The sequence below is a fragment of the Microtus pennsylvanicus genome, chromosome 2 (assembly GCF_037038515.1).
Source record: "Microtus pennsylvanicus isolate mMicPen1 chromosome 2, mMicPen1.hap1, whole genome shotgun sequence".
NCBI lineage: Eukaryota > Metazoa > Chordata > Mammalia > Rodentia > Cricetidae > Microtus > Microtus pennsylvanicus.
Window position 1 is genome coordinate 148,336,524 of NC_134580.1, and position 14,725 is coordinate 148,351,248.

Here is a 14,725-nt window from a genome sequence, read left to right on the forward strand (position 1 = left end):
ACACATGTCCAAGCACACATACATACGTGAGAATAATTTTTTCATTTGAAAAAGCACCAAGTAGTAATTCTAGAATTGAAAACATCTGAAATTCTAAAACTCACTTAAGATGATAAAATTCTCCAAATTTCATTAGACCCTTGAGAACCTTAAGCTCTCAGTAAACCCCAAGAGGGCAAACACAAAAATTTCACCTGACACATCATCACCATTGGTCATCAAAACCAAAATGGACATTTTGGAAGCAGCATGGAATGAGGACTGGCTGCCCTCTCCTCACAGGACAGGGGAGAAAGGCTGCATCACCCAAGACTAAAAGAAAAAGCTGTCAATCCAGAGCTCGGTGGCCAGTGGGACCGCCTTCAGGAATGAGATGAAATAAAGACACTGCCAGATTAAAAAGAAAAATGTAAAAATGTGCTCCTAACACATTGCTTTTAACACCAGACAACAATAAATGCTGGGAGGAACAGCAGGCTGGATGGAGTGAGACCATTTAGAAACCTTTGTCTTCAAAGGGAACAAAGCCTATTGGAAACATAGAGACAAACCACCTTCCTCTTTATTGCCTTCAATTACTTTAAAGTGCACGTTATGGTTTGAAGTGAAAATGAGCACCTGTGCTGTAGAATCTGCACCCCACAGATGTGGGCAGTGGTGACTCAACCACACCGGGGGCTGCAAGGAGCTTCTTCAGGTGGACTTAACACCTCACCCCACACAGACAGCAGCAGTTCTGCCAAGGCCTGCTCTGCCTCCATGGCTAGGCCTTTAAACACTTGCCCTATCATATAGTGCCTGGAACACTTCAGCTCGTTTCTATAGAAATCAGTCCCCGGAGGCTTTGATTAGCAGCATTCAGACAGCGGGGCAGCCTCCAAGAAGGCGAGAATCTTGCCTTCAGAAAACCAACCTGAGGTGCAGCATGCAGCCTCACCACCTGGGGAAAGCAGGGATCCAGCAAGCACAGGCTCTAATTAATGTGCTTCTGTTTGCCAAACAGAGACAGAAAACAGGTCAAAACTACCATTCTGCTGCTAAGTAAAATAAATGCTAACGTTCAATATAATGTGGATTAATTTGTCAAGTGTCAGTCACTAACAATGGGCATAGTGGAATGAAATCTTGATAGCTCATATTAGATATGTAAAGAAGGAAAGGCATAAGTTTAAAACTTAAAAAAATGACCTAAAATAGCAGCAAATCTAAATTATAGTTTTGTCTAGGTTCAGAACAGGATTTATAATCTTGTTCTACACACAGTAGCATCAGGCCACGGCTACAGCCCAAATCCACTGCTGGGGGGTCACATGGAGCCAGGGAGAAGCAGCAGCTGGTGTGCCACAAGTGGGCTCGGCACTCTCACTACAATGCAGCCCGCCAGTCCTGCTGCCAAAGCAGCCCTTCAGTGCCTCAGAGCACACATGGCTGGGGACAGCAGCTCCCCATTCACAACACGGGGAAAACACATTAAACGCTATTAAACTGCACGAGGGGGAAGTTATTTCCTTCTTAATTCCCTAACGAAATCAAAGGAAGTACCCTTTAGGTGCTAATGTGTCTCAAACAGTTCCATAAGACTAGTTATCTGTGTTTTATTTTGTTTTGAGTCAGGCTATCATGTAGCTGAGGCTGGCCTCGGACTCACTATATAGCCAAGGTTAGCCTTGAGCTCCTGATCCTCCTGAGTTCTGGGAATAGAGGGGAACTGTAAGAGGTCCTTCTGTTTGTGGGTTGCTTTCACTGGTTAATGAATAAAGAAACTGCCTTGGCCTAGTTGATAGGGCAGAACTTAGGTAGGTGGGGAAGACAGAACTAAATGCTGGGAGAAAAAAAGGTAGAGTAAGGGAGAGACACCATGGAGCCATCAGAGACAAAATGCTAAATCTTTCCCAGTAAGCCACGACCTTGTGGTAATATACAGATTAATAGAAATGGGTTAAATCATGATGTGAGAGTTATCCAATAAGAGGCTAGAGCTAACGGGCCAAGCAATAATTTAATTAATACAGTTTCTGTGTGGTTATTTCATGGCTAAGCAAGCCAGGCATCCAGGACAAACAAGCGGGCCCTCCTCCTTCAGGGAAGGAGTATCACCATCACAGAATGGCAAGTCTTCCTGTTAATATAAAGTAAGCTGCTGTCAGGAATTTCTTGCAGACAAGGTGGATGTAGCAGCTTTTATCCCAGCACTCGGGAGGCAGAGGCAAGCAAATCTCTGTGAGTTCAAGGCCAGCCTGGTGAGGACAGCAGGACAGCAGGGCTAGAGAGTCTGACCCTTCTAAAAATAAAAGAAAGGAAGGAAGGAAGGGAGGAAGGAAGGAAGGGAGGGAGGGAGGGAGGGAGGGAGGGAGGGAGGGAGGGAGGGAGGGAGGGAGGGAGGGAAGAAGGAAAGAAAGAAAGAAGGAAGGAAAGAACGAAGGAAGGAAGGAAGGAAGGAAGGAAGGAAGGAAAGAAAAATCTTGCAAGCAACAGTGTCTATCTAGAATTTAATGATATTATTTTATCTCCATCATATTATATACTTGTTAAATTTCACTTATAGCCACCAATACAAGTTCCTCAAAATGATTTCAAATGTACTTGATATAAAGAAAACTACACATTATACATTGATAAAGTAAAATGACAAAAAATAGCACACAAGCGACTGATTTCTGAATTGATGTAATCCAAAGAAAATAATTTTACTAATAATATCACATTCATACCTAAAAGAATAGCACGTCTTATTTCGAGTACTAAAAATCCATTTTCTTTTATAAAAGTAAAAGAAAATGGGAGCAGTCCCTGGCCTTCTAAGCATCCGAAGCCCCTCCCAGGGCTGAATTATCACCATCCTCCAGGCGGTGGCCAATGCTTCCTTGCAAATGGTGCATCACATCTGTTTAAACTGAGAGCAAATGAGGTTGAGACTGCCCATTCTCACAGTGAGCAAGCCAGCAATGGCTTCAGGGTGGATGGCCAAGGTGTGCTGACCAGGTGCTCAGAAGAATAACCTTGCCTGTGACATTTTCCTGTTTCTTCTCATTATGTCTTCAAAGACAAACTCAATCAATCAACAACTGATGAGCTCAGTAATAACAAAGCAGGCTGTCTCTACCCTGATACCTCTGAGATCTGGACACTCTGCTGTGGGCCCTACTGCTTCAGCAGCACTGTGTCTCACACCCCACATGCCAGGAGCATCCCTTCCCTTTCAGGATGGAAGGAGAGGATGGCAAGATGTCTGTTGTTGAGGCACACCTAAGGAGCCTGAGGTCTCAGCATAACTACCCAAGAAGCCTCTGGCCAGTGGCAAAGCCTTCACCTCTCTACTCATTGTTCGAGCTGTCCCCAACATGCTCCCATCAACGAGACTTGGTTCCATGCCTAGAACACTCTTCCTTTGATGTCCTCTCAGACAACTTTCTTGAAAAACAACAACAATAAAACACCATCTTCATTCTCCTGCCCTATCTCCTTTTCTATTTTTCCAACAAACTCCTCACCTTCAGAAGGAAAAAGCATGTTTGCTGTTCATCAGCTGTGTCCCCTCCCCCTCCCTCAAGCCCCGAGTAAGAAGCTCTGATGAGCTCATTGATATGCCTGGCACACACAGACACTCAATAAAAGGTGCGGAATGAATGAGCGATTGGTAAAAAACCTGTGTCCCCTAGCGAGAAAAGCAGCACGGAAAGCAATGTAGGCTCTTAAAAGGATTTTCTAGGATTTACATTTCCGGCCACTGCTAAGATGGCATGCTGTCTGGCAACTGTTGACAGGGACTATGGGTGAGGTCTACATGATGGTATGGGGCAGTCAACTCTTCTGGGAGCCAACAAGTCCAGGCTGAACATAAACACCGAGTCAGGCATGAAATATGAAGTAGTATATGAATAATTCCTCGTTCAATTGTTTTCACTGTCTGTTTTGCATTTGGGGAATAAAAGTTACCGGCTCCATTCATGAAAGCTTAATACAATGCAGAGAAGCAAGTAACTTCACATCAACTGGTCCAATTAAGAGAGCAAATAAACCAATACTGATCATGTTTTAGTTCATTTGCCATCAAGGTTAGGATAAACTGCCAGTGCCAGGTTCACATAGGACACCACTACCTCTGCAACAAAGGATAAATAATTAGATCCATCAAGAAGCAGTTGGAGAAGAGCTTAGAAGTGCTATTGTGATCTTCAAGTATGCTTTTCTTCCCAGAATCCCACGTGCTCAGCACCCAGTCTCTTGTCTACTGCATGGTGGTAGGTGTGCATGAACATACCACACACACACACACACACACACACACACACACACACACACCCCTGAGCCTGTTTCTACTGAATTGTGCCCAAGGTCCCTGCTGTGAGCAGCTGTGGCTGTTACTTGCCTTACAGGGAAGAATCCCAAGTTCAAGTCTCCACTTCAGTAACTCATACAAACATCTCATTTCTACCATTCAGCCAAGTCAACATGGTTCTGAGCTCTCATAACCAAAATGAAGATGTTTTCATTTTGCAAAGAACAAGATTTATTTTCCTTTGATCCTAAAGCCAGACAATTACAAAAAAAAAAAGTTTTAAAAATCAAGAACCTTCAACTCAGAGAAGGGGAATTAGCCTTCACAATGCTAAACAAGTTAGTCACTCAACAGTTGTCTAAAAAAAATGACTACTGTCTTCACCATCTTTACCATCCAACAGGTGGAATGAAGGGCAAATGGGACCAGGAATTTCAGTGACCCGACATGTCCCTGAGTGCCTATGCGAAAGCCACTGCCTCTCAACTTCTTACTGTAGGCTGTATAGGAGTAAATATTTAAGCCTCCTGTTAGACAAATGTGCTTCACAGGACCAAAGAACAGATCTAATCTACAGAAAGAAAAGAAACCCATCAGATTATTCACAGCAAGAAAAGCATCAAAAGCTCAGTATGAAAGCTGTTGATAAGCAGCAAAGCCATTGTGAAAACACCCTCTCCATCCACAGTCACCCAGAACTCAGCAAAGCCCTGCAGTCCCCAGATGAATAGGCTCCTGGGCACCAAGGCCATCATCTAGGAACCAGCATTCAGTCCCAAACGGAAGAACCAAGGGAAATGCCACACACAAACAAGAGGTAAGCCCATTAGGCAAAGAGAAGCAGAAACGGCTTCCTGAAGCAAAATGATCTGAGCTGGGCCCTGAAGAACAAGTGAGAATCTGTCATTGGGAAGAAAGTAAAAGTCAGAGGAAGAGAAAAGAACATTCAGGATACACAGCAAGAACACAGCAGAGGCAGGACAGTCTGCCATCTCTGGTCCAGGGACTCAGGAAGTCTCATAGGAAGCCACCAGGCTCTGACTGAGTAGCCACAGTCTAACTGGTTTTAAGTGGAAAGGTGAGGAAAACTAACCACAGTAGTGCACAGCCAATGAGATGCCTTTATTGGTTCAGACATGAGCAGAGCTGAAGCTGCAGGCAGAATGTTCCAGCACGTCCATCCCAGCAAGCATTTTCATTAAGAATCCGTTCTCCGGGCAGTCCCGGTATTTACGACTCTCCATTCAACATGTCACCCTGTCACTATAACTCTGTGTGAGATATGACACCCAGGGCCAGGCCAATTATCCACACGATCCAACATTCTGTCTCTGACACAGCACTAGGGGACACTGGGTGGAGAGCATGATGGACATGGTCCTCTGCGTCTACTTCTGGCTCAAAATAGTACATTACTTGACTGAGGCCAAGGAGGTTAACCTTATTCTCAAAATCTGTACTTAAAAAAGAGAAAAGGGGGCATCATTTGGAATTCAGAGAAACAATAATTAAATATACAAAGGTTTCACTAGTCTCTCCCTGAACAATCAGTTTCTAAGAGTCCAGAGTGATTTGGGGAGACTTGAGTAGCCATTCCCCATCCTGCTATTCAGAGGGTCTCCTTCTCCTTAACAGGTTCCAAGGATGAATACAAGACCTTAAATGGTGACTACTTCTACTAGCTAGGCTAGATCCACCGAATCTCAAAGAACATTTCTGATTGGTCACTCATTTGGGGAAATGACCCTTCACAGCAGGACCCTGTTGACTTAACTGAATTTCAAAGGCAAGTTATACCAAAACAAAGTGTCTGTATCAGCGTCCTCCTCTAACAAGCCCCCACAGATGTATGAGCCCTTGAAAGAGCCCATCCGTGGACACAGTGCTTCATATGGCAACATCTCTGAGGGCCACTGATGGTTAGATCTGGCACCATGCTCTGGGCTGGCTGGAAAGGCCAGTTTAATTCATGAGCAGCCAGCCATCCTTTCTACACCATGCATACATGGAGATTCTTCTTTGATTTGTGGATTTAATCACAGCTTCCAAAACCTGTCATGATTTATGACCGTGACTTTTACACTGACGGTCAATAGGAAACATTTACTCGGGTTAGCTGATTGGTGAGACTGCTGCATCTAAGCAATTCCTAAGCCTCCCTTTAGAGTGACACATTTCACCTTGTCAGCAGACCCACTGGCCGAGGGCAGATCTGGAGACGGTGATTCCTCATTGACACAGTACTGATAAATAGAACAATTATTTAAAGAGGCAATGAATTCACTAGTCAGACTTGAAACCCATTCAAACAGATAAGAAGGACCTAGAAGGACGCTCTCTGCCTCTGTGCTGGGGAGGTTTCTATCTTCCTCCTATTAAAACTATTTAAAAGCACCAAGCAGCTTTGTCCCAATAAAGTTGTTTCTCTTTGGCCAATCTAATAGTGGATCACACTTTTCCCAGATAAGAACAAACTCTTCCATAGACAGACTGGAGCTTTATGGCTAATGAAGTCTGTGGTATTTTAAATAAGGGTGGCCCCATAGACTCATATATTTGAATGCTTAGCCCACAGATGGTAGAACTGTTTGGGAAGGATTGGGAGATATGGCCTTTTCGGAATAGATGTGTCACTGAGCATGGGCTTGGAGATTTCAAAACTCAAAGCCATTCCCAGTTCGCTCTCTCTGTTCCAAGCTTATGGATCAAGATGTAAGCTCTCAGTTGCTGCTGGAATGCCACGCCCGCCTACAGCCATGTCCTCCACCCCCCCCCCCATGATGGTCATGGACTCTAAGTCTCCAAAACTGTAAGCCTTTGATAAATTCGTTAGTCTGTCAGCTGCCTTGATCATAAAGCCTTGTCACAGCAGTTGAGAAGTGGGCCAAGCCCAAGCCTAGCCCAGTTCCTCCTGCTTTCTTCTCTTTTCCCTTCTAACTCCTGAATCTCTGGGCACTCCTCATCAGCCTGGATGTCTTGGTTTTTTGAGAAAAGGTCTCACTATGTATTTCTGGCTGGCTCGAACTCATAACAATATGTCAACCTCTGCTTCCTAGATGTTGGGTTAAAAAGCGGTCTCACCACGCCCAGCTGGATTAAAAGGTGTTTGTCACCATTCCTTTTTTAAAAAAATATAAAGTAGCATACAGATAGAACAGTGCTCTAATACAAGTACACCCGAAGGGTTTCACACAGAACATGCCTATCCAGTGAGTGCTCCAGGAAGTCAGAGACCTTCCCCAGCAGCTCCAAACTTTGCCTGGCTCCCCCACCCTTCCTCCCTCCACACAGCCTGAACAACTGTGCCAGCCGAATCACTCCATGAGCCCTTACATTCTGGCTTCTTTTACATTCCAGACACTCATCGAAATTGGTGGGGAGGGCTCTCTAGATTTCTGCTAAAGCCAAAGCTTCCCACTGTGACTACACCAGTCTACACCTATTCTGCTCTCCGTGGATATCTGAGTAGGCTCAAGTCTAACTCTGCCAAGGAGCTGTTATGAAGAGAACCCCTGAGAAGCACTCTCCACCTGGCATACAAGCAAGAGTGGGATGTTATAGCATTCAAATCTTTGAGGAAGGAGTTGTGTATGGTTTTGTCTTTTCATGAAATTTTCAGAGTAAATACAAAGAGTACTAATGTGTTCTGGAATCTTCCATTCACAAGGGAAAGCCTTCTCACCCAGCTTCTTGAGTTGGTGTGTTTTCTCCTGCTAGGTTTTGTGTCCTGCAACATGTCCAACACTCAGCCACTGCCTGGTAAGTGCTCAATGGGTAGCCTCTGAGCAACTGGCCTTGGTTGCCCTGCTGAACTTCCCACGCCTTCCCAACTCACTCCTATTTCCCTCTGAGCTGGGCTGACCTTGCCAAATACCCTGAAGTGTTTCTAGTTCTCATCTTAGCTAACCTCTCTGAAGCAAGTGGTGTCCATTCATTTTACTCCAGCACCCAAAGCATTCTCCAAGCTACCTGGTGCCATCTGCTGCACTAGACCACAGCAATAAAAGGTCAACACAATGCATTCTGGTGAGCAACAGAGCCACTTGGCCACGCCCATGTCAAATGCTACCACAGAGTGGTACAGAGTTTCAGAACAAGGAGAATGGGCATCTAGCCCTATTTGTATTAATTAAGAGCAAACAGGCGTCCCACAAGCTCTAGCTCTGAGGTCACTCTTCCCTGATCATTAGGAACCGCTATCAACCTCATCCCCTTGTGTGTGTCACACCTAAATCCTTTACTGGCAGCCTGAGAGCACAAGGGACCCGCCCTTCTCTTGATTTGCAGCTCTTCTCACACCTCCTTTCCTGAAAGCATGCTCAGCTCTAGTCACGCCCTGGTTCAAGCTCTCCAGTGGCTCCCCAGGAGTTCCTGAGCAAAAAGCAAACACTTCACCTTGCAGAGGGACTGAAGTACCATGTGGGGTGTTGCTGTACCATGTCTCTGATCTCTTCTGTTTATCATTCCCTGTGTGTCAGACATACAGATACCCGCTGGTCCTTGACTTGGAGGGGCCATTTGTGAACTATTTCTTGGCCTCTTCACATGAAAACCTCCACCTTCACTCCAATCTCAACTCAAGAGCCCCTCCACAAAGCTCCAGAGGATTGTCTGGCCATTTGACACAATCAACCCCTGCAGTCCTCCAGCACTGTGCTGGCACCTTCTCTTTTACTGCCTTGCCCCTGAGAATCTTACTCGGAAGTCCAGGTAGACTGGACTTGGGATTCTCTTGTCTCAGCTTCATACATGCTGGGACTACACATACAAACCACCGCACCTGGCTGTGCTGGCACTTGGAACAACATTCATGATTGTCTGTCCTCAAGGCATCTACCACAACCTGAGACTATGACACTGGCTTGTATTAACCTGCTGAACATTGGGCTCTGTTACTGAACTTGCACAGTTCTGAATCTATAATGCCTATAGTAGTACCCACGACTTAAGGGGCCTTTAGTAAAGGCCCAGCGAATGGATGGATGGATGATGTCTCCACAGATTAGTGTCTGAGACAAATTCTGCAGCCAGCTCCCTGGTATCACTCACTAGATTGTGTACATTATTTTGGACAACTCATGTAACCTGTCTTCACCCCTTGTCAGCCTTACTCAGCAACAACACTGGGTTAAAAGTGTTTACCTCTTCCAGGGCTTATATGTAGTTTCTATAATAAAATTTCTGCCAGCCCTAGAGGAGTTATATCTTACTCATTTTTATTTACTGTGAGTTTATGAGGGCTTGCATATGAACCGTGGTGCACATGTGGAGGTCAGAAGGAAAGTTGTAGGAGATGATCTCTCCTTCCACTGTGTGGAACCAAACAGAGGTCAGCAGGCTTGGCAGCAAATACCTTTATCCAAGCAATCTTACCAGCCCTGCAATTAAGTAAAATGCTAGAAATATTCAGATCAGAGCTTCACATCGTTAGTCCTAAAGAAATGGTAGCTTCGGGCTAGAGAGAAGACTCAGCAGTTAAGAGCACATACTGTTCTTGCAGAGGAAGAGAGTTCGATTGCCAGCTTTTACTCTGGGCAGCTCACTGGTCTTTTTAACCTCAGCTAGAAGGAATCCGATGACTCTGGCCTCCATGGGCACCGTACTCACATGCACGAACCCACACACAAAATAAGCAAATAAATAAAAACTAAACAGTGGTTTTGTACCACTGCTTGAGTAAGTGAGTCTCCTGCCTCAGCCTCCCATAACAGAAGCTGAAGCAAAGCATTCAGAGCCGTCTACTGTCTTCTCCTTAGCCCTGAATATGACTGGTCAGGCTGTAGATTCTTCTCTAGCAGTCTCCAGCCCTATTTCCTAGTGTCGCCCCACCCTTTCCACAGACTTCCCAACCTCCCATGTTACCATCTGAAGACAAAGCACGCCATCTGGAAACCCAACTGTTAGATTTTCTTGGGTAACTTAGGGAGACCCTGTTGCAAAACTTAAAAGTAAGTAAGTTGGTGGTGGTGAGAGTCAGTAGCAGAGCGCATGCCTACTGTGCAGAGGCCCCACCCTCAAGCACCAGAAAGGAAAGCTACTGCTTTTATTATTTTTAGTAATCCTTCTTTAGATTTGCCTTATTATTTTATGTGTATGTGACTGTTTTGCCTGTGTGCACATTCATGCATCACGCCACACCTGGTGTCTGTAGAGTTCAAAAGAGGGTGTTGATCCCCCCAGAGCTACAATTACAGACTGGTGTGGGCCACCACCCAGGTGCTGGGAATTGAACCTGGGTCATCCGCAAGAACAAGTACTCTTAACTGCTAAGCCAACCCTCCAGCCACAAAAGGCTTTCTTTTTAATTAGCTTTTGTTGAAAATTCTGTTTAAAATTTTACTAGAGTTTCTTTATGATACGACTTTACTTGTATTTGCTAATGAAAGGTGCACAGACCCAAACACTGACAACTCTCCAGGACGTGCTGACATCTACCTGTTTGCCTCATAAGAACCCAGGAATGACAAGACACCAGGCTGGGAGGGAAGCCACTCTGGACTTCCTGCCCTGTGCATCCACCAAGAGGAAAGAGTGTATGTCTTCATCCCCAGCAGCCACAGAAAACCAAACATCAAGTATGAGTAACTTGTTCAAGGTTATTCAACCAAGCAGTGGTCCTCAAAAAATATTCTGCTCACAAACCCAGCAGGAAAGACACCTCGACAGGTTGGCCCAGCTCCTCCACAGATGACAGAATTCACTGCTCCAATGTGACAGTTTCATTTCATGGGGGTGATCAGCAAACCACTTGCCCTGAGCCAAGTTCAGCTCTCTCTTGTGTCAATAAAGCTTCAAAAGCACACATCCAGGCCCAAATACATGCACATCTGCACATTTGCGGCTTATGGTCTATGTGTGGTTGGTGATGTGTATGGTTTACGGGCATGTTTATATGATTTATGGTGTGTATGTATGACTATGTATTTGTGTGAACTTTATGGATATATTTTGTATGGTTGGTGGTGTGTGTAGTTTATGGTATGTGTATATGTATATAGCTGTGAGGTTTATGTATGTGTTTGTGTGGTTTACTCGTGCATCTGTGTTCATATGGTTTACATTATATAGTTTGGGGCATATGTGTATTATGTATGTTTCTGATTTACAGTTACTTCTTGGGAATATGTTGGGGAAGGAGTATGATTGCTTTCAGGATGTGTATATGTATGTGTTTGCATCTGTGTTATTTACAGGGTGTGGGGATACAGCTGGTGTGTGTGTCTATATGTGTGTATGTGTCTGTGTGGTTTATGGTTGATTCCAAGGTGTGTGTGAGGGTGTGTTTGTAGTTCACAGTTGGTCCAGTATGCAACTTCAGAGCTTACAGGTGCGTCACATACCTTCTGGCCTGAAAAGCTCAAAATTATTACCATCTGAGCCTTCATGGAAATAAATATATATTGGTCAATTTCTAAGAATGGTCTACTGTCTGAGGTTTGCTCTACAAGTATTAGAATCCTCAACTAGCTCTTGATTCTGTTCAAATTATTTCACTTGACAGTGAGATTTTGGTAAACAATAGTTGCCAATATTTGATTCACAGTCACACTGTACAAAGAAAAAACTCAATGGCTGCATTTATGGTTCAAGTAGCACACTGTCTGCAACTGGTGCAATGCGGGTATAGAGTAGCTGCAGTTCTTGGAAAGAGACTGTCGCAGACAGAACAAAGTGTGTAGGTGAAATGCGACGTGTTTTCCTCTGGAAGTCTTTCATTCAAGGTTGAACAGGCACTACCCCCTCCAGCGTTCTATATTCCACCAGCTGAGCTAATCCTATTTTCACCAAAGATCCAGACATCATTTATTGGCACCTTGCTTTTCTCATAAATAGAAGCATGCCCTCTCCCAGGTTCCTTCACTGATACCTCTTGCAAACTAAACATCTGAAAAGAAATGTGATCTCCTGAACACTGATGTATTTTTCACCAGGGTCTTTGGAAGCTAAATGCATCCTAAAATAACTTACAGCATATTCAGAATTGAAATCCAGCCTTCCAACTCCTCCTGCAAAGGTCTGATCATTTGTGACACTTTCATCTCATTTTTTAAAACCTTTTACTATGGAAATTTTCAAATATGCAAAAAAATGAAAGGATAGTCCCCAGCCACTAGCTTCTACAAGTACCAGCATTCTGCAATTTTTCCAGTGGATCCCTCCTCCCAACGTTTTGTTTGCTATTTGTTAGAGCGTTTGAAAGCTCATTTCACACACCAAGTCATTTCACTCATGAATGCTTATTTCTGTTAGGGCTCTTCCTTTGAAGAAACATGATACCATTATCACCACCAAAATAATAAATAATAATTCTTAATGTTATCTAATATTCAATCTCACTTCAAAGTCTTTTATTTTCATACTGGTTCTGTTCAAGCAAGGATCCAAATATGACCACATACTGTGTGCTCCAGATTAGTCTCTTAAGTCTGTTTCCAAGTGCCATAGAGCCCTGGCATTCCTCAATCATCCATCCCTGGATGAACAGCTCTCATCAACAATGACACCTCTTCAGCCTCTGCGCACTGTAAGCGAACCCCGACTCCTTTAGAATTCCCTAGGCCGACCCTAACGGCCCTACCGCCCACCTGCAACCCCAGCTAAAAACCAGAATGGAAGACTACCTCCCTCCCTCATGCGCTCAAGAGAATTCAGATGGCTTCAACAAGCCAGCCCCAGAAAATCCCATCTTTTCTGGGCCGCTCTGGCCTGGAGACTCTGGAAGGCTTAAAGCAAGGCACCCACTCATCACACCTTCGTTCTGAGATCAGCCAAACCTAATCAAGGATCACCAAGTAAATCAGACATTACTATTATCAGTATCGATATGAATTTGCACCTACACCATACAGGGCATGAGGTTATGAAAAGGATGGCCAGAGTCCCTGCCCACAGGAACCTGACCTAAACCTGGTGTCAGTGGTTCTCAACCTGTGGATCGATTTGGGGTCACATATCAGATCCCCTGCATGCCAGATATTTACATTCCGATTCCTAACAGTAGCAAAATTACAGTTAGAAATAAAGTAGCAACCAAATTAACTTTATGGTTGGGGTCACCACAGCATGAGGAACTATATTAAAGGGTCACGACATTAGGAAGATTGAGAACCACCGATTTAGATAAACCGCCCAAATCACCCAAGGAGACAACAGATAAAGGAGCACCCAAACGGACAACCATACCCCAACTCCTGGGTGAAGAGTATCTGTCAGGTCAATCCACACAGTGAGACAAAAAGACCAGGAGTTAGGAGGAACAAAATGTATCTTCTTTACCATTTTATGCCACACTAGATCTTAAACGCTCTGACTCCCAGTCTTATTTGTAAGCCAGGATAATCGCAATTACTTCCCAGAGGAACAGCCACTATTTACTGAGTGTTTATGGTGCACAAGGACTCATGTCACCGTCTATGGGGGGTTAATCCCTCACTATGCAGCCCTGGCCAGCCTAGAACCCACCACGTAGAGCAAGTTGGCCTCGAATCCATAAAAGACTTATGAGGTGGGCAGTTCTTATTCTCATTCTGCAGATGAAATGACCAATTAGGCTCCAAGTGGCAGGGTGACCTGCCCCGGATCACAGCACAGCTACAGTGCCACTGGACGTCACCTGGCGGCTCACCGACTCAAGAGCTAGGCCTCCTCACCATTGACTTCTATTTTCTCTTCAAGTGTCAAGTGACATTAATAAAATTGACTCCTTCTGGGTAAAGAGATAAAGTGTGCTCAACACTGCAAGGTCTACCCAAAATTCTCAGTCAACAGCAACTCTTATCACTAGGGATGTGCCGGAAGGGAGGGAAAAGGACCAATAACCAGGAAGGCCCATCTGACTATGGCTACTTTGGGGACTTGTGCTGGCCTCATACACCAGCAAGCCTCCCAGGGTTTGTTATTTTTCTGATATATCTTTGGTCCCCTCGGGCCTGTGAGGGAGATCCTGGGAATAATGGCTGTTTCTAGTTCATCTTTGTTACCGCTCAGAAAACCATCAAATGACCTGGCCAGGAAGAGGTAGGCACTGGGGGAAAAAATGTGTTGCCTAGAAAAGCCAAAGGTTCATTCATTCATTAATCACACATTCGAACTCGCATGTCGAAGTAGTATCTCTCTCAGCTACTGTCCCTTAAAAAAAATCCCAGAGAAAAAGAGCAGGCTAGAAGGGTCAAGTGGAAGAGACCCACTCAAAACGAGGGAAGCAGTGTGCCCCAAGAAGAGATGGAGCTGGGGCCACAAGTACAGGAGGCTCACACGCCCTGACGACTTCTCTCAGCTCCCAGAGCAGCTAAGGGAGAAACTGACAGGAAATCAAAGTTTCCAACAGACCCAAGTCCTGGCCGGGGAAGCAGTGTCACCTGAGGAAATGGGCTCGTGGGGAAAGGAAGGCTCGACCTGAGGTTCCCGCCCCGTCTAAGTGCACCCTACAATCCTCCAAGAGAGACC

General features: G+C 44.8%; 1 protein-coding gene across 7 annotated transcripts in view; it reads right to left on the reverse strand.

Annotated features, from left to right (window-relative positions):
- Positions 1-14,725, reverse strand: part of LOC142844576 (serine/threonine-protein phosphatase 4 regulatory subunit 1-like) — an 88,498-nt gene that overhangs the window by 73,522 nt on the left and 251 nt on the right. The window lies entirely within an intron of this gene.